This window comes from Coturnix japonica, chromosome W (genome assembly GCF_054131305.1).
Source record: "Coturnix japonica strain WE chromosome W, WE-NBRP24, whole genome shotgun sequence".
Classification (NCBI taxonomy): Eukaryota; Metazoa; Chordata; class Aves; order Galliformes; family Phasianidae; genus Coturnix; species Coturnix japonica.
In genome coordinates this window covers 22,372,043-22,395,522 of record NC_140701.1, presented here as the reverse complement: position 1 = coordinate 22,395,522, position 23,480 = coordinate 22,372,043, and the positions used below count along the sequence as shown (strand labels likewise).

The 23,480-nt window shown below is 45.7% G+C and overlaps 1 protein-coding gene and 1 pseudogene across 1 annotated transcript in view; one reads left to right on the top strand and one right to left on the bottom strand.

Annotated features, from left to right (window-relative positions):
• The first annotated feature begins 1,456 nt into the window (after nt 1–1,456).
• LOC146754595 (olfactory receptor 14A16-like) lies at nt 1,457–5,536 on the top strand (annotated as a pseudogene).
• A 6,246-nt stretch (nt 5,537–11,782) lies between these two features.
• Nucleotides 11,783–23,480, bottom strand: part of LOC146754594 (uncharacterized) — a 64,077-nt gene continuing 52,379 nt past the window's right edge. Inside the window, exon 2 of the mRNA XM_085527544.1 lies at nt 11,783–12,477. The gene's annotated coding sequence lies outside the window, so the exon portion shown is untranslated. The remainder of the gene's footprint in view (nt 12,478–23,480) is intronic.

Genomic DNA, 23,480 nt, shown 5'->3' with positions numbered 1-23,480 from the left:
AAGATCGTTTATGTCAAAGCTGTTAGAAGAATGGGGAGTGCAGACACTGAGTGCAATAACAAGGGGGATAAAGGCCATAAGGATGCAACAGCCTGAGAACAGTGAGGTGATTAGATGTCCATAGGGCAAACTGGAACCAGTTTGGGGGCTGCCCCTCCTACAGAGTTGAAAGTTTACAGCGAGGAAGACGATGAGCCTTCATCCCCCACCATCCCCACGACTCACCATGCGCACAAGGGGGGAGGGACTGCATGCTAATGGGGTCTCAGGAATGTAATGAATATGTATTCCAATTCCTGACAGCTATTGATGATGTATTAGTTCAGCCTATATTTGCAGCACACTTTCTCATAATGGTGTGCAAGTGAGGTGGAGCTATCCCCCTTACACCAGGGTGTATGCTCATCACTCATTAAACATACCTGCTTTAGAACTACTTTGTGGTTATGGAGTTCGATTCTGCAAGTCTCCTGGAAGTGTTCAAGGAACAACTGGATGTTGTGTTGAGGGACATGGTATAGTGGCAGCTGTTGGTGATAGGTGAACAGCTGGATTGGATGATCTTTTAGGACTTTTCCAACCTTGGTCATTCTATGATTCTATGATTCCCTGTCCTTGTCTGTGTACCATATTTGTTTCAGCACTCTACGGGAGGACTCACCACATGTCTGGAATTAATCACCAACCACTTGAAATCCGGTGTTTAATTCAACAGATTTCAAAGTACGGTCAGGATGCTGTTGTTTTTCAGGAGTTGTTGGCCAAGAAGACCCAGGGACATCTCAGGGAAGACGAGTGGGAAAGACAAAAATAACATCCTCTGCTGCTGAGCTGGGCCAGGCTCCTGGGACACAGAGAGATCATACAAGTGGGCAGCGCTGCAGAGAGAACTCTGTGCCAAGGAGAAGCTCTTGTGCACAGCACAGCAGGGCTGGGGCATGAGCTGCAGGTGACATGAGGATAGAAGAGAAGGGAGAGAGAGCTCACAAAGTGTGTATGGTGTGAGCAGGCTGTGAGCTCACTGCAGGAGCATTGCACACAGACCACGACATGGTAAGTCTCTTACAGTAGGCAACACAGCTTCTTTTTCAGGAGGGATCACTAGACTGGGGACATCCCATAGCAGATCTGGCTGCAGGCACTTCATGTTTCTTTACTGTGGAAAAAGCCTTCTGCTCCAGCTGAGGGCTTCTGTGATGCAGCGTCAGAACACAGCCCTGAGGGCTGCGTGACCCAGAACGGCTGCAGGCTGTGCAGCCGGGGCTGCAGGCGGGTGCCCAGGGCTGTCCTGCAGAGCAGGGTCCCTGCTGTGCCCCAGGGGCTGTGTGCCGGGTATGGGATTTCCAAAGGGAAAGGAAAACTTTTATAGTATACCAGGAGGAGTGTCTCTGAGAATGGTCTGGAATTGTCATTATCTTCTGCACTCTGAGCAGGACTCCAAGCCCAGGAACAGCAGATGCACAACAGCAGCTCCATCAGTGAGTTCCTCCTGCTGCCATTGGCAGACACGCGGCAGTTGCAGCTCCTGCACTTCTGGCTCTTTCTGGGCATCTACCTGGCTGCCCTCTTGGGCAACAGCCTCATCAGCACAGCCGTAGACTGCGACCAGCCCCTGCACACCCCCATGTACTTCTTCCTCCTCAACCTGGCCCTCCTCGACCTGGGATGCATCTCCACCACTCTCCCCAAAGCCATGGCCAATGCCCTCTGGGACACCAGGGCCATCTCCTATACAGGATGTGCTGCACAGCTCTTTTTCTTTATCTTCTTTGCCTCAGCAGAGTATTTCCTTCTCACCATCATGTCCTATGACCGCTACGTTGCCATCTGCAAGCCCTTGTACTACGGGACCTTGATGGACAGCAGAGCTTGTGCCACCATGGCAGCAGCTGCCTGGGGCACTGGGGTTCTCCTCTCTCTTCTGCACACTGCCAGTACGTTTTCACTGCCTCTCTGCCAAGGCAATGTTGTCAACCAGTTTTTCTGTGGAATCCCCCAGATCCTCAAGCTCTCCTGCTCAGAATCAAATCTCAGGGAAGTTGTATTTATCATTTTTAGTGCCAGTTTATTCTATGGCTGCTTTGTTTTCATAGTGTTGTCCTATGTGCAGATCTTAATAGCTGTGCTGCGGGTGCCCTCTGAGCAGTGATGGCACAAAGCCTTCGCCACGTGTCTCCCGCACCTGACCGTGGTCTCCCTATTTATCATCACAGGCTTTTATGCCTATCTGAATCCCTATTCTGTCTCCTCCCCATCCATGGACCTGATGGTGGCAGTTCTGTACTCAGTGGTGCCACCAGCAGTTAACCAGCAGTTAGATGAGGATCTACAGAATGAGGAACAGGGAGGTCAGGGATGTGGTAAAGTAAGTGATGACCAGATGTGTTTCAACTGCAGTGAACTGCCCATCTTTTGGAATTCATGACTTGTAATGCAGCTTTCTACTGAATCAAGCTCTCCTTTATTGTTTGTTTGTGGGGATACAAGAAAAGCTGTTCAGAGCAGCAGCTGTGGAGCAAGATAAACAGCATGGGAACCAAGGACACCTCTGCAAGGAGAAGAAGAGTCTAACAGCTCTGATTGGATATGTGCCTGCATGGACAGTTGAAAAGTGTTTTGTAGAATGCTTTGTTGACATATAAGGTGTTTGGGAAAGTTGTAAGGGCGGATGGGAAAGCTAGAAAATAACAACTTGTGAAGGTATATAAGGAATGTGAGAACTTGTAATAAACGATTTGGATCGTTCACATCTGAGTCCGTGCCGAGTCGCTGCATTTGTTTTCTTGGTTGTTTTTTTTTTGTTTGTTTGGTTTTTTTTGTTTTGTTTTTTTGTGGTTTGTTTGTGGATGAGCAAGGAGCTCATGCAGAAACTGAAAGGGAAGAAGAAGGTCCTTGAAATGTGGAAAAAGTGTCTGACCACATGTAGTCAGGGCCTGCAGGGATGGAACAAGGAAGTCTGAAGACCACCTGGGATTGAATGTGACAAAAGGATAACGAAAAATGCTTTTTAAAGTACGTTAGCAGTCAAAGGAAGACTAGGGAGACTGTGGGTCCCCTACTAAGTGAGGGGGGTGTTCTGGTAACAAGGGATTCTGAGAAGATGGAGATACTGATGGCCTTCTTTGCTTCTGTCTTGTGTGAAAAAGCTCTCCATCAGGAATCCCAGAACCTAGAGCTTACTGAGAGGGTCTGGGGACTGAGGGACTTCTCTTTAGTCAGGAAAGAGTTTTGCCACACCAATGTTCATAAATTCATGGTACCCGATGGGGTGCATCCATGGGTGGTGAGGGAGCTGGCAGAGGTGATTGCTGAATCGCTCTCTATCATATTTCAGACATCTTGGAGAACAGTGGAGGTGCCTGAAGACTGGAGGATAGCCAATGTCACTCCAGTCTTCAAAAAGGCAAGAAGGAAAATACAGGTAGTTACAGGCCAGTCAGCCTCACCTCTGTCCCTGGAAAGATGATGGAACAGCTTGTGCTGGATGCCATCTCTAGACAACTGGGAGAAAAGGAGGTTATCAGGAGTACCCAGCATGGGTTCACCAAGGGGAGGTCGTGCTCGACCAACCTTGTGGCCTTCTATGATGTTTTCACATCCTGGGTGGATGGGGAGAGAGTGGTGGATGTAGTCTACCTTGATTTCAGTAAGGCATTTGATACTGTCTCCCACGACATCCTTATAACAAAGCTGAGGAAATGTGGAATAGACTAGTGGACAGTGAAGTGGGTCGAGAATTGGCTGACTGGCAGAGCGCACAGGGTCATCGGTGGTGGTGCAGAATCTGGCTGGAGACCTGTAACCAGTGGTGTCCCCCAGGGGTTGGTGCTGCATCCAGTCTTGTTCAACATCTTCATCAGTGACCTTCACAAGGGGATATTGGTCACCCTCAGCATGTCTGCTGATAAAAAAAAGTTGGGAGGATTGGATGACACGCCTGAAGGCTGTGCTGCCATTCAGCAAGACCTGGACAGGCTGGAGAGCTGAGCAGAAAGAAACCAGATGAGGTTTAACAAAAGCAAGTGTAGAGTCTTGCACCTAGGGAGGAATAATTGCATACACCAGGACAGGCTGGGGGATGAGTATCTGGAGAGGAGCTCTGCTGAGAGGGACCTGGGTGGACACCTGATGGATGACAGGTTGGCCCTGAGGCAGCAGTGTGCCCTCGTGGTTAAAAAGGCCAATGGCATTCTGGGGTGCATTAAAAAGAGCGTGTCCAGCAGGTCGAGGGAGGTGATCCTCCCCCTCTACTCTGCCCTGGTGAGGCCTCATCTGGAATATTGCGTCCAGTTCTGGGCTCCCCAGTACAAAAAAGACAGGGATCTCTTGGAAAGAGTCCAGCAAAGGGCCACAAAGATGGTGAAGAGCCTGGAGCATCTCCCCTATGAAGAATGACTAAGTAAGCTGGGTCTGTTTAGCCCTGAGAAAAGCTGACAGAGAGGGGATCTAATCCAGATTTATAAATATCTGAGGTGTGGGGGCCATAGTGACAAGGCCAGTCTCTTTACAGTGGTACATGGAGACAGGGCAAGGGGAAATGGACTAAGCTGGAGCATAGGAAGTTCTGCACGAATGTGTGGAAGAACTTCTTTACGGTGAGGGCGATGGAGCACTGGAACAGGCTGTCCAAGGGTACTGCGGAGTGTCCTTCTCTGGAGATACTCAAGACCATCCTGGACGCCTACCTGGTGTAGGGAACCTGATTTGGAAGGGGGCTTGAACTCCATGATCTATGGACATCCCTTCCAACCCTTATGATTCTGTGATCCTGTGCGTAATGGGCACTTGAGACCGCAGAGTTATTTAGCTGACCAAATAGATGAGCTCACCAGGAGAAGAGACGGATCTTTCTCTGTTCCCCATCTACTGAAAATTCCAGAGCTTAAGGCATTCCACAACTGTGACACACCTACATTCTCTCACTGATGACACCTTCATTTGATCTGGGCTCTCATCTGAATGGCAGTTCCCTGGGGTGTCCAGCACACTCCCAGCCAGCTGGAAAATGCAGCTGAGGACCTTCAGGAAAGACATGCCCTGGTAGTCTCAGTGCTTGATGAACAACTGTGAGCCCCACAATGGGTCTCGTACCTGTGTGCCACTTTCTGAACACCAGTACCACGATGTAGATGCAAGGCCCAGCCAGGCTAAATCAAATCATGCTTCTGGAAGGGGATGCTCTTGATGAGTCTTTACATTAATGAGAGGACCACAAACAATCACTCAGTGAGCTCGAAATCTCTGTGGCTTTCCAGACCTAGGGTCTCGTTTGGCTCACAGAGACATGTTGGGGTGGTTCCCACCTCTGAACTGTACCAACCTGGATATGGACTCTTTATGACGGATGGGCAAGGAAGATGAGGAAAGTCTGCTTTTTGTGAGAGTGCACTGAGGTCTGCCTGGGGATGGAAGAGAAGCCAGCTGAGAACTGATGGAAAGGGCTCAGAGAGGAGAGTGGAAGGTTCTGTTCTGTGTATATATATATTTGGCAAAATTGTTATCCTTTTCTTTTTCTCCATCGTAGTCTGTAGATTAGTCTGATCCCTGGGTCAGGGATATTTCTAGAAAACTCCCCAGCCTTATCCGCTACTCTGATTATTACCCTTCATTGATAGTTCAGGCCGGCAGCAATGGGATTGCTGACAGGAGCCTGAGGATTATAAAAAATGATTTTAGGAGACTGGGGAAGTTAGTTGATGGAGCGGGCATACAAGTAGTGTTTGCCAGTATTCCTTTGGTGGCTGGGACAAACACTGAGATGATCAGGAAAAGTCATCTTATAAATGCATGGCTGAGAGGCTGGTGCAAATGCAAAAATTTTGGATTCTTTGATCATGGGGCAGTCTACTTGGCACCTGGCCTGAGGTTGGCTGATGGGAATTGCCTGTCTCCAAAAGGGAAATGGATACTTGCCCAGGAGCTGGTGGTACTTGTAGAGAGAGTTTTAAACTAGATAGTATTAGGTATTAGGAGAGAGGCGAGGGGCTCAGCTGAGGTGCGTCTACACTAATGCACACAGCATGGGCAACAAGCAAGAACAGTTGGAAGCCATTGTGCGGCAGGCAAACTATGACCTAGTTGCCATAACAGAAATGTGGTGGGATTGCTCCCATGACTGGAGCGCTGCAATGGATGGCTACAAACTCTTCAGGAGGGATAGGCAAGGAAAGAGAGGTGGTGGTGTGGCTCTCTGCATTAGGGAATGCTTTTATGCTACTGAGGCCCTTGACCTTGAAAGTCCAGGCGGACTGCCAATACCCCAGTTTATTTTGTAAACACTGCTGAGCTTTGCTTTTTTGACTTTTTTTTTTTCCTCTCTATTGAAGAAAAAAAAAAAAAGTTTTCTCTAGTAAATTTGTTTTACAAGGGACTGCATGTCATTAGTTCCTCTTTTGTGATGCTCCAAACATATTGGACCATTCTTAAGCTAGCCATTTTTTCCTATGAAGCCATAGGAATGTATAATGGATTGAAAGCATGGTTAGCAACGCTTACTTGGTATCTGCATGCAGCTCCAGAGGGAGCAACTAATGCAACTAATAGTACAGAAATGGTGGGTTTTGAGCGTGCTCCTCCTTTTTTCTTTGCATCCTTTAAGCAGTCTTTGAATGACCGGTTGGCCCAGTGGACCACACTGTCGATCGTATCAATCTCCCTGAACTTACTGTTGGTTATTGTAATAATCTCACTCAGTATCTGGAATTATAACCTCAGGAGGAAGTCTTCCCTAGAACCAGAGAATACTGAGTGGCAGGGAGTGTGGAGAGACTTTGGAGAGACTTTTAGAAGACAGACATCTCTAGTGTCATGGAGCTCTACTCCTGAACACTTAAAGAATCCTGAGAGTTTGACCGCATATTTGAGACAGGAATGTTGTGGCTCAGGCAGATCTAAGGAGGCACAAATGACTTGGGGCCTAGCTAATGCTTATCAGGCCTTATTCAATACCATTCCTGAGAGGTTGAGAGAGAGAGTCTCAGGGCCGAGAATGAGAGTATGCAATCCAAACTCGACACCCTCCGGTCCGAGCATAATGTCCTCCAGTCCGGGTACAACGCTCTCCAGTCCGAGCACAACGCCCTTCGGTCAGAGCACAGTGCCCTTCGGTCTGAGTGTAACATCCTCCGGTCAGAGCACAACTCCCTCCAGTCCGGGTACAACACACTCCAGTCCAAGTACGACGCCCTCCAGTCTGAGCGCAGCACCCTCCAGCCCAAGCACGATGCCTTCCAACCCAAGTGCGACACCATCCAGACTGAGCACAACACTCTTCAGTCCGAGCATAACGCCCTCCGGTCCGAGCACAACACCCTCCGGTCCGAGTACAACACTCTCCAGACTGAGCACAATGCCCTCCGGTCCGAGCATAACGCCCTACGGTCCAGGTACAACACTCTCCAGTCCAAGTACGACAATCTCTAGTCTGAGCGCGACACCCTCCAGCCCATGCACCACAGGGGGCACATGTAGTCCAATTGGACCAGCCATCGGGGGCACCAGATACAATGTTGGTTGCCCCTGTAAGAGAGCGAAAGACAAAATGAGTTTCAACTCAGTTAGAGAAAATGCAGAAGGATTTAGAAGAGCAGAGGGAGTTAGGAGAGCAGGGGGAGTCAGAAGAGCAGGGGGAGTCAGAAGACCAGAGGAAGTTAGAGGAGCAGAGGATGTTAGAGGAGCAGAGGATGTTAGAGGAGCAGAGGATGTTAGAGAAGCAGAAGAAGTTAGAGGAGCAGAGGAAGTTAGGAGAGAGGAAAAGGAAGATGGGTTACCTGGAGGAAATAATACAAGAGTCAGAGTCATAAGAAGAAGAGGAGCCAAAAGCTAGATTTTCTTTACGAGAATTTCTCGAGTCCAAACTTATAGATGGGGCAGCCTCATCAACACAGTTGCCACCATCAACACCTGGGACTCTTGATAGAGCAAAAGGCAAGCAAAGTATTATGACCATTATTGATCAATCTTTTAAAATGAGTGAAATTCGAGATCTAAGAAAGGATTTCACACGTCAGCCAAAAGAACATATGGTCACTTGGTTACTTTGATGCTGGGACAATGGTGCCAGCAGTGCGTGGCTTGATGGCAGTGAAGCTCGCCAACTGGGTAGCATTTCCAAGGACTCACGTGTGGACAGAGGTATTGGCACATGCCAAAATCAGTCCTACACCTTCTGGAAGAGGATGCTGGTAGCGGTAAGAGATAGATACCCCTTTAAACGGGACTTGGAGCCTGAGAAAAAGAAATGGACTGATATAGAGAAAGGTATCCAATTTTGAGAGAAAAAGTGCTCTGGTGAAAATGCTATACAGCTCCCACTTCAATTCTACCGATCCAAACCAATTACATGGTCCTGAGACAGTCCGTGTTCCACGACAAATGTGGCCTGACTTTATAAAGGCAGCTCCAGAAAAGCATGCCAGTGCACTTGCATTAGTATATGGCAGAGGGGAAAGGAAACCCCTTGTGAATGAACTAATTAGCAGGCTTCAGGAACTTGAATTATTTATAAGCGCTACAGAAGTTAATCTGTATACTTCAGCCATTGTCAAAATATTGCAAAGATTAAACAAAATGGAGGGAACACAAAGCGACATTATTGACAAATTGGCTAACGTGCCTAATGTAGATGAATCCACGGGACTCATTGCTCCCCATTCACAAGCTAATTCGCCAATTAGAGAATCAGGGAGTGATTAGCAAAACTCACTCGCCTTTTAACAGCCCCATATGGCCAGTGGGTAACACCAGTGGAGAATGGAGGCTGACAGTGGATTACCGTGGCCTGAATGAAGTCACACCTCCATTGAGTGCTGCTGTACCAGACATGCTAGAACTCCAGTATGAATTGGAGTCAAAAGAAGCTAGGTGGTATGCCACCATTGACATTGCTAATGCCTTCATTTCCATCCCATTGGCTGCAAAATGTAGGCCACATTTTGCTTTTACCTGGAGTGGTATTCAGTATACATGGAACCGTTTACTTCAAGGGTGGAAGCACAGCCCAACAATTTGCCATGGGCAATGCTCCTGAGCACTTGCAGTATATTGATGATATTGTAGTGTGGGGACATACAGCAGCAGAGGTTTTCAAGAAAGGGAAACAGATAATCCAAATTCTCTTGCAAGCCGGTTTTGCCATTAAGAGCAGCAAGGTGAAGGGGCCTGCCCAAGAAATCCAGTTCTGAGGTATAAAATGGCAAGATGGACATCGTCACATCCCAGCAGATGTGACTGACAAAATCACTGCTATGTCTCCGCCCACCAACAAGACAGAGACCCAATCTTTTCTGGGAGTAGTGGGCTTTTGGAGAATGTACGTTCCAAACTACAGCCACATAGTGAGCCCCCTCTATCAGGTAACACGGAAGAAGAATAATTTCTCATGGGGTCCTGAGCAGCAGCAGGCTTTTGAGCAGATAAAACAAGAGATAGACCGTGCCGTGGCCTTGGGGCCAGTACGGACGGGACAGGATGTGAAGAACATCATCTACACTGCGGCTGGAGAGAAAGGTCCCACTTGGAGTTTGTGGCAAAGAGCCTCAGGAGAGATCAGAGGCCGACCCCTGGGATTTTGGAGTCGAGCATTGTCACGGGTTACTTAGATTTACCTATGCCCGTGACAGGGGAAGCCACCCCGTAGGGCCCCCCGGGGCCCGGAAAGGAGGGGGAAAAGGGGAATGGGATAAAAACAGCGGCAATCTAAGCAGGAAAAAATTCTTTTAATAAATATGATATCGAAATACAAGATAACACAATATAATATAATTGAGGCTAACAAATCGAACGAAACAGAGAGAGAGAGTCCCCGAAAACTGAGAGGCCTACTGTGAACACTAGGCGACACGGCTGGAACGGTTCCCACTCTCCGAGAAGTTCGAGAGAAGAAGAAGAACACTCCAGCTGGGGAACAAGATTATATAGCGTCCTGGTCCCATGACTTATCACTGGCCGTGTTGTTCTCTAGGATATGTAGTCTTCTTCTGTGGATTGCACATTCAATATAAGTATCCATGCTTTACATGATGTTATGATGTGGAATGCTGATAGCAAAATTACAAAATTACAAAACCATGACATTCCACCCCTTATTCTACATTATTACATCATGGCTAATATATATATACATATATATACACGTATGTAAAACTCTGATAGCTAAATTGCATGTAACATAACTAAATGTATAACTATAATAACTAAAATACACTACACATGCAAACATATATGTATATATACATAAAATTATTGTCTGCACTCCCCCAGAATTAAATTCCCTTGTGGTACACATTGAACATCCCCATCCTTCTGCATTACCCACCAAGTGCACCCAGTTCCCTGGGCAAAGACAGTTCCATGGACAGGTTTGCCCATTCCAGAAGCTGGAAGGACCCAAACAGCTTTTCCCAACATGTTCTTTACATGTAGAACAAGGACCTTATCTCGTTCTATAGTGTGTAAGGGGCTAGATTGGCTAGGACCATCACGATTGACAGATCCTCTAGTATAGACCAACCAAGTGGCTTCTGCCAGATTCTTCTCCCAGTGCTTAAATGTTCCACCACCCATTGCTTTCAACATAGTTTTCAACAACCCATTATATCGTTCAATTTTACCAGAAGCTGGTGCATGGTAAGGAATATGGTAAATCCACTCAATGCCATGATCTTTGGCCCAAGTGGTTACAAGAGAATTTTTGAAATGAGTCCCATTATCAGATTCAGTTCTTTCCGGAGTGCCATGTCGCCATAGAACTTGTCTCTCAAGACCCAATATGATGTTTCGAGCAGTAGCATGGGGTACTGCATATGTTTCAAGCCACCCAGTGGTTGCCTATACCATGGTGAGTACATAACACTTACCACTGCGAGATCGTGGCAAGGTGATATAATCAACCTGCTACGCCTCCCCATGTTTTTACTTTTGCCATCGCACTTCCCTCCAAAAAGGTTTCATCCTTTTGGCTTCTTTAATTATGGCACATGTTTCACAATCATGAATAATCTGCGCAATAGCGTCCATGGTTAAGTCCACCCCTGTCTCTCTCCAATTTGTAGGAGGGAGGCAAGGTCCTTTGATATGTGTATACCCGGCGTGAGATTAAGAAGCAATGGTTCAAATGTTGGTCCAACCAGTTTATTAAAGTCCTAGGCGTTTTTAGGGAGATGGGGAAGGGAAGGTAGGCGATAGGGAAAGTAGGAAATATAAGCAAGGAGTCTTTGCAGATAGCAAAAGAGATATAGTCACCACCGTGGGTCCAGCGAGGTACACAGATCAGATCTCAGGAACTCGTCTGATCACCGCAGAGGACGGGAGACAGCCAGGGAGCTCTGCAGGAAGCTGGTCCCGGGGTTCTTCCGACAAAGTTTTCCCCTCAGGGAATTCTCCGTCAAAGGTGTCTTTGGAAGTTTGTCTCCAAAGTCCCCAGTTTAGCGAGGGTCTTTTATCCCCCATTTCGGTGGGGGTTCTTCTTCTTCTTAACAAACGCTTCTTTGTAAAAAGATTTAAAACTAACTTTTCTGACATTCCTGTCCCACAGATAAGCCAGCAAGGGTTGGAGGTCTCTGTTGCCAGACACAAGATTTACCACCTTCTGCAGGGGTCTGCTCCTCCCGGCAGCACTCCTGGAAAAGACTGCTTGTCTTGTTCCTGCTTATCTTTGCAGTCCTAAGCAGGGATGGCACGATAACACCCACCATTCACCCTCCTGGATAGTTAGCAGTTGCCTGTCAGAGTCTTATAATCAGAAAGGCCTCACAAAAGCAAACTTTGAGACAATAAAAGAAAAACAGTCTGTCTTTCACACCACCCCGTGGCTCAAAGGTTGCTTGAAATTGATGCGCAAATGACCATTCACGGTGGTGAGGAAAGAAAAAAAAAAAAGCATAAGGGAAAAGAGGGATAGGTGATATGGGGGAATTAAATGTTAACAATCATCATCATTCAATCAAAACCTTGATTGATAATGCACTAACTAAACATGAGGTTACATGTAAGGTCATAATTTTTTGAGTTGACATATACACACTGATTCCAGCTTTCATTTTAGACAATCCTATAAATGGAAATTTCAAAGCTAATGTATTATTACTTATCAAAAACTATGAGGTGGCAAACCACCAAAAGAAGACAGAAGGAACACAATAGCGGTGAATGTGATAGGCAGTGCCTGCAGGGCGTCCCCTGCTTCAAAGTGCACTTTGCCTTTCTCACCCATCACAGATTCTCTCCTGTTTTAATTCTTGCTAGAGATTGTAAGGTTTTTTTCACATGTGCTCCATATCCGCATGGCCAGTGCATGATACAGAGCCCAGGTGGAACACCTGCTCTTAAAAGATAACAAACCACTATATTAGATCTCTCTACAATACAAACTACTCAGAAAAGTTATTTAGAGCTACAGTTACTTATTCCTATTGTTTGTTACTTGCTTTACCCTCAGCTTCCTTTCTTTATTTAATTGGTAAGCTTTTTCTTGTTGACCTACTCCTACTATTGTTACAAAAAAAATCATCTAAGGGTGGTAATTCTTGATGCAGTACAGAGTGAGATGCACCCATATCTACCAGAAAACAAACATCTTTACACTGCTGTGTGCACATTGCATTCAGTCCACTGGGGGCAAAACTCATCCTGGGATCTTCAGGTCCTGCTCTAGTGCAGCTGCTATTATTCTTCCCAATTCTTTCATTACAATCCCTCTTTCTATACAATTTCCAAGCTCCATCCACATACCCTCAATTATACTTCTGTATCATTAACAGTTCTTATACCATCAAAGCAGTTTGTCCCATTCCCTTCAGAATCCACAGATCAAACAACACAGTTCTTCAGTTTCCACAACACCCTTAGTACCATATAACTTTCCTTTAGCAATCCATACTTATATAGATATACCATAAACATTTAACAATCACAAAGACAGTGACAATAACCAATAGTATCAAATAAAATAAATAAATGGGGGTATTTGTGTCAACAGAACTTTCCACTTGAGTATTTCCAAAGCAGTTCAATTGTTGACAGATATAAATGCTAGTTTGGCAAGTTAAAGTACTGTAATAGTCTACCAAACTTTTCACAGGACAGTGTGTGTGTAGGATACCCCACAGTATAAACCATAAGAGGGATAATCCCAGAAACATACACGTCTCTTATCAAAACTTAGACATTTTTCAACAACCATGTTTTGTATGGAACTCCTGAACTTATGTGACACTGCAAAACATCAGTGCAAAGGTTTTATGATAGATTTCATTTGTGACCACATCTAACAGATATTAGATGGGTCCCTTGGCTCATTTCCCAATTTGTTAGGAATTTGGAAACACCATGGAGGAGTTACATGCAAATCATAATCACTTTGACAAAAAAAAGGGGTAAAAGAAGGGATCAGAAGGAATGGTTATCACTGTGCAGAAAGTACCAGAAATCCAGAATGACCTGAAAAAGAAACTATGAACCAAATTGTGAAGTTTTAACAGATCCAAGGACTGATATCAATCACAATCCACAACAACAACAAGCAAAAGCATAATATTATTGCAACCAAAATATGTAACAAAGAGGTATATCAGTATTCTAGCAAGATCACATCTTCAGTTTTTTTCTGTCACAAAACACAAATGGTTGAAGTCAGCTATCAGTCATTCTGTGTTCAGTAAAGGTCCCATGGGGATCTTCTGAAAAATAAAACAAGACAACAACTTGCCCTTTGGAGGCTTTGTTAATACAATTAAAAAATGAGAGAACAATCCATCGAGGAGTATATTTTACATTCCTTTTTCGGGGTGTCCTTAGCCTTCTAAGGATATTTGTTAAGGGATTTCATTAAGATTAGGGAAACACCTCGTTAGCTGAGTCAGTGGACACAGGCTGGCCAGGGAGATAAGTGTTTCCCTAGCTTATCAGCAACTGGATCGTGACTCACAGGGGCAATTGGCAGGAGTGGGGAGGCCTTGGGACAGAAGGTGTTAAATCGAGGATCTCCTTTTGTGGTGAGCTTTCTAATAAACATCCACCCTTCACTGCCTTCCCCACCCTGCCCCCCCACCTCCCTCTCATCTGGGGGAGGGGGTGAAAGCATCAGCTTTCCTTGAGCTTTTGTTCTGGACACAAGTTAACTAATTTCTCTAACCTGACTGTGGGTAATCCATTCATCAAATCTCGTGGAACACCCTTTTGCCAGCCCAGTGTCCAGAGACGATTACGTTTATGATCAATATTTCGCCTACCCGTTCTTACTGGCAATGAGACCCTTCCAGTTCCACTGAGCTTTGGACTAGGTGGCCTAGGAGCAAGGGTGGTTGCTGCGAGCCTTACTTCCTCTGGTTCAGATATACTGGAAGAAGCCACAGGTCCATATTTCCTTTCATAATTAATCAACTCTTGGGCAACCTCCCCCCATGTCCATACTTTATACCCCGACTGCAAATGCCCGGAGATGCCGGTTCCTTCTAATGCTGGCTGGGTTCTTTCTCCCTGAGGCACAGATTGTATCTTTCCTTGTAGTTGTATACCTATAGGTTTCAGTGATTCTGGAAGCCCCCTGATTAAAGGAGTCATCCTTTCAGTATCCACAGGCATCATCATAGGTGATTCATGATGTGGCTGCAGATTTCTATCATACATCATTTGCAGACAAGCAGCTTTTTGAACACTTTCAACCAATTGATCAGCTGTCCCATTAATGGCAAGAGGGTCTCCCCTTTCTAAAGGGTTAAGACCACCTGCCCAATAGGCAGCCCTTTGTGTTAGGGACCAGGGAGCACGGTTGTTACCAGTAGTTAAAAATACTCCTGGCCCCCAATAACCTTCAGCTTCCTTTTCAGTTAACATTATTTGGTCTCCACCAGTGAGGCTAACCCTCCAAACATACTCTGTCTCTGATTCCTTTGGAGAGCGGCTAAAATCTTTCTTCAGTTTTGCTAATTCAGTGGCAGAAAAGGGAATTTCTTTAACATTCATTTGAGGGTTCAGATCCTCACTGTTATCAAACGTATATTCAGTTTTTATCAAAGGACGCAATTGGGTTGGCGAGTCCTCTAATTTGCCAAGCCCTTCCTTTATTCCTTGTAGTTCCTTCTGAGGAAAAGTTTTTTCTTGAGGCAAATTATGGACAACAGTATTGCTAGTATTCTTATATGTCAATAGTTCCTTAAAAGCCATTTGCAACAAAACTGTATTATGTTGCTCTCTTTGTAATTGTTCCTCAAGGTTCACTATTTGATTCTGCAGAGTTTTTACCAATTCTTGCATTACTTTAACTGATTCCTGTAATGCTTGTATGGTTTGGGTTTCTGCCGAATGCTTTTCATCTCGGAACTCCACGGCAGCTTTTAAAGCAGCACCGAGTACCGCACAAATAAACGATTTCCCTTTCCCGGCTCGGGTATGAGCATTCCTTTGCAGAACACTAATACGGTCTGAAACACTCTGCAAGTTATGCCAGTTTTGTTGTGCCCAATCCACCCCTGATAAAGAGGGCCGAGCACCATGCTTTTCTAAAAGGTCAAATAGCACATTTTCACTTTTCATAGTGGCAATAATTTCACTCATTTCTCGATACCCTAAAAGACACACAATAAGGGAAGAGAAGGTACACTTAACTCCTTACCCCTCCCCAGGGAAGCACACACCTATCAAACAAATGCAAATGCTACAATCATTCCTCCCTTTCACAAAAGACCTAGAAGTCCAATCAACACTTACAAAGAAAGTGTAAATACCTAAATTGCTCCTGGCTATCCTGTCAGTCCAGAAAAACTTCAAGCTTAAAACCACACAAGTTACAAAACACTTCTAGGTTTCTCAGAAAGGAATAAACTTCTTGGAGAGGCACAAACGTCAAAAAATTACTTCCTCACTTCCCCAAGAGGTGCACACACAAAACTTTCAAATTCCAAAATACGTTACTAGATACTTAAACCACAAAAATGCGAAATAGTCTTCCCGAGGAGGCACACACGTATAAAACAGAAGTAAATAGTCAAAATTAATTCATACGTCCCCGAGAGGTAAACACATAAGCAGTAAAGTTTCAGAATATGGAGCGGTCTTCCTGGAGAGGTGCTCACATCTAAGTTACCAAAATTATCGGTCCTTGCAACTCCAGGAGGTACATACAGAAAAATTTTGGAGTTTTTGGAAGGACAACACTCTCACGGCGGGCATCCTGCCGACTACGCCAATAAAAAATGTCTCGCTCCAATTTGTAGGAGGGAGGCAAGGTTCTTTGATATGTGTATACCTGGCGTGAGATTAAGAAGCAGCGGTTCAAATGTTGGTCCAACCAGTTTATTAAAGTCCTAGGCGTTTTTAGGGAGATGGGGAAGGGAAGGTAGGCGATAGGGAAAGTAGGAAATATAAGCAAGGAGTCTTTGCAGATAGCAAAAGAGATATAGTCACCACCGTGGGTCCAGCGAGGTACACAGGAGGTCCGTTGATCTCAGGAACTCGTCTGATCACCGCAGAGGATGGGAGACAGCCAGGGAGCTCTGCAGCAAGCTGGTCCCGGGGTTCTTCCGACAAAGGTTTCCCCTCAGGGAATTCTCCGTCAAAGGTGTCTTTGGAAGTTTGTCTCCAAAGTCCCCAGTTTAGCGAGGGTCTTTTATCCCCCATTTCGGTGGGGGTTCTTCTTCTTCTTAACAAACGCTTCTTTGTAAAAAGATATAAAACTAACTTTTCTGACATTCCTGTCCCACAGATAAGCCAGCAAGGGTTGGAGGTCTCTGTTGCCAGACACAAGATTTACCACCTTCTGCAGGGGTCTGCTCCTCCCGGCAGCACTCCTGGAAAAGACTGCTTGTCTTGTTCCTGCTTATCTTTGCAGTCCTAAGCAGGGATGGCACGATAACACCCACCATTCACCCTCCTGGATAGTTAGCAGTTGCCTGTCAGAGTCTTATAATCAGAAAGGCCTCAAGAAAGCAAACTTTGAGACAATAAAAGAAAAACAGTCTGTCTTTCACAACCCCTCGGTCTCTGGCCCACGTATATGTCGCGTCTCTTCCTTGATGACCTGAGGTCTCATGAGCCCATCGAGCTAGGAATAATTCGCCCTTATTCTGCCAGTCCAAGTCGATTTGAGCCACCTCAATTCTGGCAGCTTTATCTAACTGATGGTTGTTTTGCTGTTCTTCAGTAGCCCGACTTTTGGGTACATGTGCATCTACGTGACGCACCTTTACAACCATATTCTTTGTATAGGCAGCAATGTTCTTCCATAGTTCAGCGGCCCAAACAGGCTTACTCCTCTGTAGCCAGTTATTTTGTTCCCACTGCTGTAGCCACCCCCATAAGGCATTTGCCACCATCCATGAGTCAGTATAAAGATACAGCATTGGCCACCTCTCCCGTTCAGCAACATCTAAGGCCAGCTGGACAGCATTTACCTCTGCAAACTGACTTGATTCTCCCTTACCTTCAGTGGCCTCTGCAACCTGTCGCGTGGGGCTCCATACAGCAGCTTTCCATTTGCGATGCTTCCCTACAATGCAACATGATCTGTCAGTGAATAGGGCATATTTCTTTTCATCTTCTGGTAATTCGTTGTATGGTGGGGCATCTTTAGCACATGACACCTCTTCTGCTGGTGATGTTCTATACTTTTTATCTTCAATACTGAATTTCCTGGGCAGGTCCTTTTACTTTGCTTTGCTTAATAGCAAAGCCAGCTTGTAGAAGAATTTGGATTATCTGCTCTCCTTATGTGAAAACTTCCTCTGCTGTATCGCCCCACACAACAATGTCATCAATGTACTGCAGGTGTTCAGGAGCACCTGCATGTTCCAATACAGTTTGGACCAACCCATGGCAAATAGTTGGGCTGTGTTTCCACCCCTGGGGCAAACGGTTCCAAGTATACTGAATGCCCCTCCAGGTGAAGGCAAACTGTGGCTTACATTCTGCGGCCAAAGGAATAGAGAAGAAGGTATTGGCAATGTCAATGGTGGCATACTATTTGTCTGCTTTTGACTCCTGCTCGTACTGGAATTCCACCATGTCCGGCACAGCAGCGCTCAATGGGGGTGTGACCTCATTCAAGCAACGGTAGTCTACTGTCAGCCTCCATTCTCCTCTGGCTTTAAGCACAGGCCATATTGGACTGTTAAAAGGTGAGTTTTACTGATCACTCCCTGATACTCCAACTGGCGAATCAAATCATGAATGGGGAGCAAGGAATCCCTGTTGGTGCGATACTGCCGTCTGTGCACTGTCTTTGTAGCAGTCGGTACCTGCTGCTCTTTTACTCGTAGCAGCCCCACAACAGACGGGTCCTCTGACAGGCCAGGCAAAACAGACAGCTGCTTAATGTTGTCCATATCTACAGCAGCTATCCCAAAGGCCCATCCATACCCCTTAGGATCCTTGAAATGCCCCCTTCTGAGGTAATCAATACCCAGTATACATGGAGCCCCTGGGCCAGTCACAATAGGACGTTTTTGCCAGTCTTTGCCAGTGAGGCTTATTTCAGCCTCCAGCACAGTCAATTCTTGAGAGCCCCCAGTCACTCCAGAAATATGGATTGATTCTGTCCCTTCATGACTGGAGGGCATTAGGGTGCACTGTGCACCGGTATCCACCAGCGCCTTATATTCCTGTGGTTCTGATGTGCCAGGCCATCGAATCCACACAGTCAAATAAACTCTATTTTCCCTTTCCCTCCCCTGACTGAGGGCAGGGCCCCTCTATTGGTTACCTGTGATGACTGGAGCAACTCCATTGGTGGTTGGTTTGTCTAGTAGTTCTTTCACCCGTGCTCATAGTACAGAAGTAGACTGATCATTCCACTTCCTCATGTCTTCTCCACGGTCACGTAGGTAGCGCCATATGGAAACACGTGGTGCAATCGTACTGTTGTTCTTTGCTCGAGCTGGGAAGCGTGTGCGTTTAATAGCTGAGACTTTTGATGATACAGGTGAGGAGTAGGACTGGAATACTTTGATCAGATCCTTCATTAGACCTGGTGGCCCGTACGAGGATTGACCTTCATCAGTTGTTTCTGATACTATTACGGGATCATTACGATTAGTTGATGGAAACAATTTCTTGTACATTTCATCTAGTCGGTCTTCTAGCCGTGAGATGGCAAAAACCGTGGCACGCAGTTGGGGGAGCTGCTGATCGACGGTTTGAAGCATTGTAATCAGCTTAAAAACTCGGGGCCATCTGTCCTCGAATCCTCTAGATGCTGTTACCAATGACTGCAATTTTCTCTGGTGCTGTACTTGTGATTTTCTGCCACATGTCAGGATCGGCCCTTACTCTCTCCGGATCATGTTCGCTTGGATCAGGGTTGTACAACATTTCCACCGTGGCCAATTCCCTCAGGTACTGGATACCTTTTTGGACGGTATTCCAACTAGTAATTTTAAACTTCAAAGCATCCCTGTAGGGGTACCTTTCTCTCTCAGCTTCTAACAGCCGCAACTAGAGAGTGGCAGCTCCATCCGTACATCTGTTAATCCCTCTGTCAACACCTGCATCTTAGGCAAGGCTTCCTACTTGGCGAGCTTCATTACCATCTAGAGACAAGCTGTTGGCCCTGTTGTCCCAGCAGCGAAGCAACCAAGCAAGGATACCTTCATCTTGGCGCCATGTAAACTCCTTTCTTGAGCCTTGGATTTCAGTGAGCTTCAGAGGTCAACGATAAGTGATTTCCTCCTCCTCATCAGTCTCTTCTTCATGCCTCTTGTTTTTTCCCTTTGCTTATTTCGGTACTGCTCCATGCCCGGCACCTGGGTCTTCTGCTGCGCCCCCCTCTGCTTCTCCTTCTTTTCGTTCTAGACGCATGGACACCCGTTTCCATTTCTTGCCTTCCTCAGGGGTGACTGATATTGCTACTGATGCCTCCTGTGACTGATCAGAGATAACTTGGGCTTGAATCTCATATCGGAATCTCTCTCTCTCCAGAACAGTATGATACAAAGCACGGTATGCATAAGCCAAACACCATATAAGGTTTACCTCCTTAGATCTCTGACCCAAATACTCACTTAATTTCTCAGGGTCCCTTAGGTGTTCAAGAGTGAAATCCCATGACACTGCGGGTCCCCATGCTTCTAAGACTTTTCCTAAACCATTCCATATTTCCTGCCAGTCATCATTCTCTTATTCAGGAGGAGACTTTTGCATGGAACGAATTTATAGGATTACACATACATTCATTAATATTGATAACATGGATACAAGTATGAACCCTATCTCAGTTATTGAAAGGCATGCGGAAATCTGAGAGTACAGCCTACAAAAAGCAGGTTTTTTTAGCTTGTACACTGAATTAAACATGGTGATGTTTTTAAAATTGCCTATTCCATCTGGGATGCAAGTATTTGTAAGATTCGCAATTCCATCTGCAATGGAAGTGTTTGTAAGATTTGCAATTCCATCTGGGGTGTAGATGCCAAAATTCGGACCATACCACATCTCATATAAGTACCAGGCAGGTGTCTCCATCAGTATCCACCTTATTAGGCCATATACCTGCACAATTCCACAACAACAAATTATGGTGTTAATAGTTGATCAATACTTTGAGAAGATCTTAATTGCTTTCAATCCCTTAAACAGAGCAACTGGGATGGAGAGTGGATTCATAGCTGGTAGGTTCTGTAAAAGTCAGAGCTAGCTAGCTTTGCTCTAAGGGAGAAAGAAATCCCTTTGTTTTCTATACAAAAGTTAGATAGCAATGCTGAGAATGTGCAGCTGCCCTTGATGTTGACAATTCGTCTGGTATTTCAAGGTCACGTTCTCAGTGAGCAGCTACAAAAAGATAACACTCCCGTAACACAGCTAACGATGCTCATTGGGAGCTAAGAGAGAGTCGTTCTAAAAGCTAAAAATCTCTATGCCCACATTCTCCACCAATAAATCTGTCACGGGTTACTTAGATTTACCTATGCCCGTGACAGGGGAAGCCACCCCGTTGGGCCCCCCGGGGCCCGGAAAGGAGGGGGAAAAGGGGAATGGGATAAAAACAGCGGCAATCTAAGCAGGAAAAAATTCTTTTAATAAATATGATATCGAAATACAAGATAACACAATATAATATAATTGAGGCTAACAAATCGAACGAAACAGAGAGAGAGAGTCCCCGAAAACTGAGAGGCCTACTGTGAACACTAGGCGACACGGCTGGAACGGTTCCCACTCTCCGAGAAGTTCGAGAGAAGAAGAAGAACACTCCAGCTGGGGAACAAGATTATATAGCGTCCTGGTCCCATGACTTATCACTGGCCGTGTTGTTCTCTAGGATATGTAGTCTTCTTCTGTGGACTGCACAGTCAATAGAAGTATCCATGCTTTACATGATGTTATAATGTGGAATGCTGATAGCAAAATTACAAAATTACAAAACCACGACAAGCATATAAAGGGTATGAGGAGCGCAACACTCCAACTGAGAAGGAGATCTTAGCCGTGTATGAGGGGGTTCGGGCTGCTTCTGAAATAGTTGGGACAGAGGTTCAGCTTCTTCTAGCACCTCGCTTGCCAGTAATAAACTGGATGTTTAAAGGACAGGTTCCCTCCACCCAGCAAGCTACTGATACCACTTGGAGTAAGTGGATTTCATTAATTACTCAACGAGCTTGAATGGGAAAACTCAGCCGTCCTGGAATTCTAGAAGTGATCATGGACTGGCCTGAGAGTGAAAAAACTGAAATACCACCTGCAGAAGAGGTATCATATCATATCATAGTATCATAGTCTCGTGCAGATTGGAAGGGACCTCAGAGATCATCGAGTCCAACTCCCGGGATTCGAGCCTTTTGTGTAGCAAAGTGGCACTTCTACCACTTGCGCTACAGGGGGATTCGAACCCAGGGCCTCCAGTGTTGCAATGTGGCATTCCTACCACTTGCGCCACTGGGGCACACGTATCACGTGCTAAAGAGGCACCACCATACAATGAGCTACCAGAAAACGAAAAGAAATTTGCCCTATTCATAGACGGATCATGTCGTATTGTAGGGAAGCATCGCAGATGGAAAGCTGCTGTATGGAGCCCCACACGACAAGTTGCAGAGGCCACTGAGGGTAAAGGAGAATCAAGTCAATTTGCAGAGGTAAAGGCTGTTCAGCTAGCTATAGATGTGTCTGAACGGGAGAGGTGGCCAATGCTTCATCTTTATACTGATTCATGGATGGTGGCAAATGCCTTATGGGGGTGGTTGCAGCAGTGGGAAGATGATAACTGGCATCGAAGGGGTAAACCTGTATGGGCTGCTGAACTGTGGAAAGACATTGCTGCCCAAATAAGGAACATTGTTGTAAAGGTGCGCCATGTAGATGCTCATGTGCCTAAAAGTAAGGCTACTGAAGAACATAAAAATAACCATCAGGTTGATCAAGCTGCCAAAATTGAGGTGGCTCAAATAGACTTGGACTGGCAGAACAAGGTTGTTCCTATCTCGGTGGGCCCATGAGACTTCAGGTCATCAAGGAAGGGATGCAACATATAAGTGGGCCAGAGACCGAGGGGTGGACTTAACTATGGACGCTATTGCTCAGGTTATTCATGACTGTGAAACATGCGCCATAATTAAACAAGCCAAGAGGATGAAACCTTTTTGGGGGGAAGGGCGATGGCAAAAGTATAAATATGGAGAGGCATGGCTGGTTGATTATATCACCTTGCCACGATCTCGCAATGGTAAGCGTTATGTACTCACCATGGTGGAGGCAACCACTGGGTGGCTCGAAACATATGCAGTACCCCATGCTACCGCCCAAAACACCATATTAGGGTTTAAAAAGCAAATCCTGTGGCGGCATGGCACTCCGGAAAGAATTGAATCAGATAATGGGACTCATTTTAAAAATTCTCTTGTAACCACTTGGGCCAAAAATCATGGCATTGAGTGGATTTACCATATTCCCTATCATGCACCAGCTTCTGGTAAGATTGAACGATTCAGTGGGTTGTTGAAAACTATGTTGAAAGCAATGGGTGGCAGAACATATAAAAATTGGGAGAACCATTTAGCAGAAGCCACCTGGTTAGTCAACACTTGAGGATCTAGTAATCGTAATGGTCCTAATCAATCCAGCTCCCTACGTACCGTGGAGGGAGATAAGGTTCCTGTAGTACACATAAAGAGTGTGTTGGGAAAAACAGTTTAGGTCCTTCCAGCGTCTGGAAAGGGCAAACCTCTCCGGGGTACTGTCTTTGCCCAGGGACCTGGGTGCACGTGGTGGGTGATGGACAAAAATGGGGATGTCCAATGTGTACCACAAGGGAATTTGATGTTGGGGGAGTGCAGCCAATGATTTCTTGTAGATATAGAGGTAGAGTCTCAGAAATATTTGACGAATGTCCAATTAGGTACAGGACTTAAGATAGAGTGGATTAATGTTAAGGAAACACTTTTTCCTATATACCTTAATTAGGCATTCTGTAAGCAAGTTTTCCATCTGGACTCTATATCGTGCACTGGCCATGCATGTGTAGAGCACACATGGAAAGAAGTATAAGTCAAAAGGAA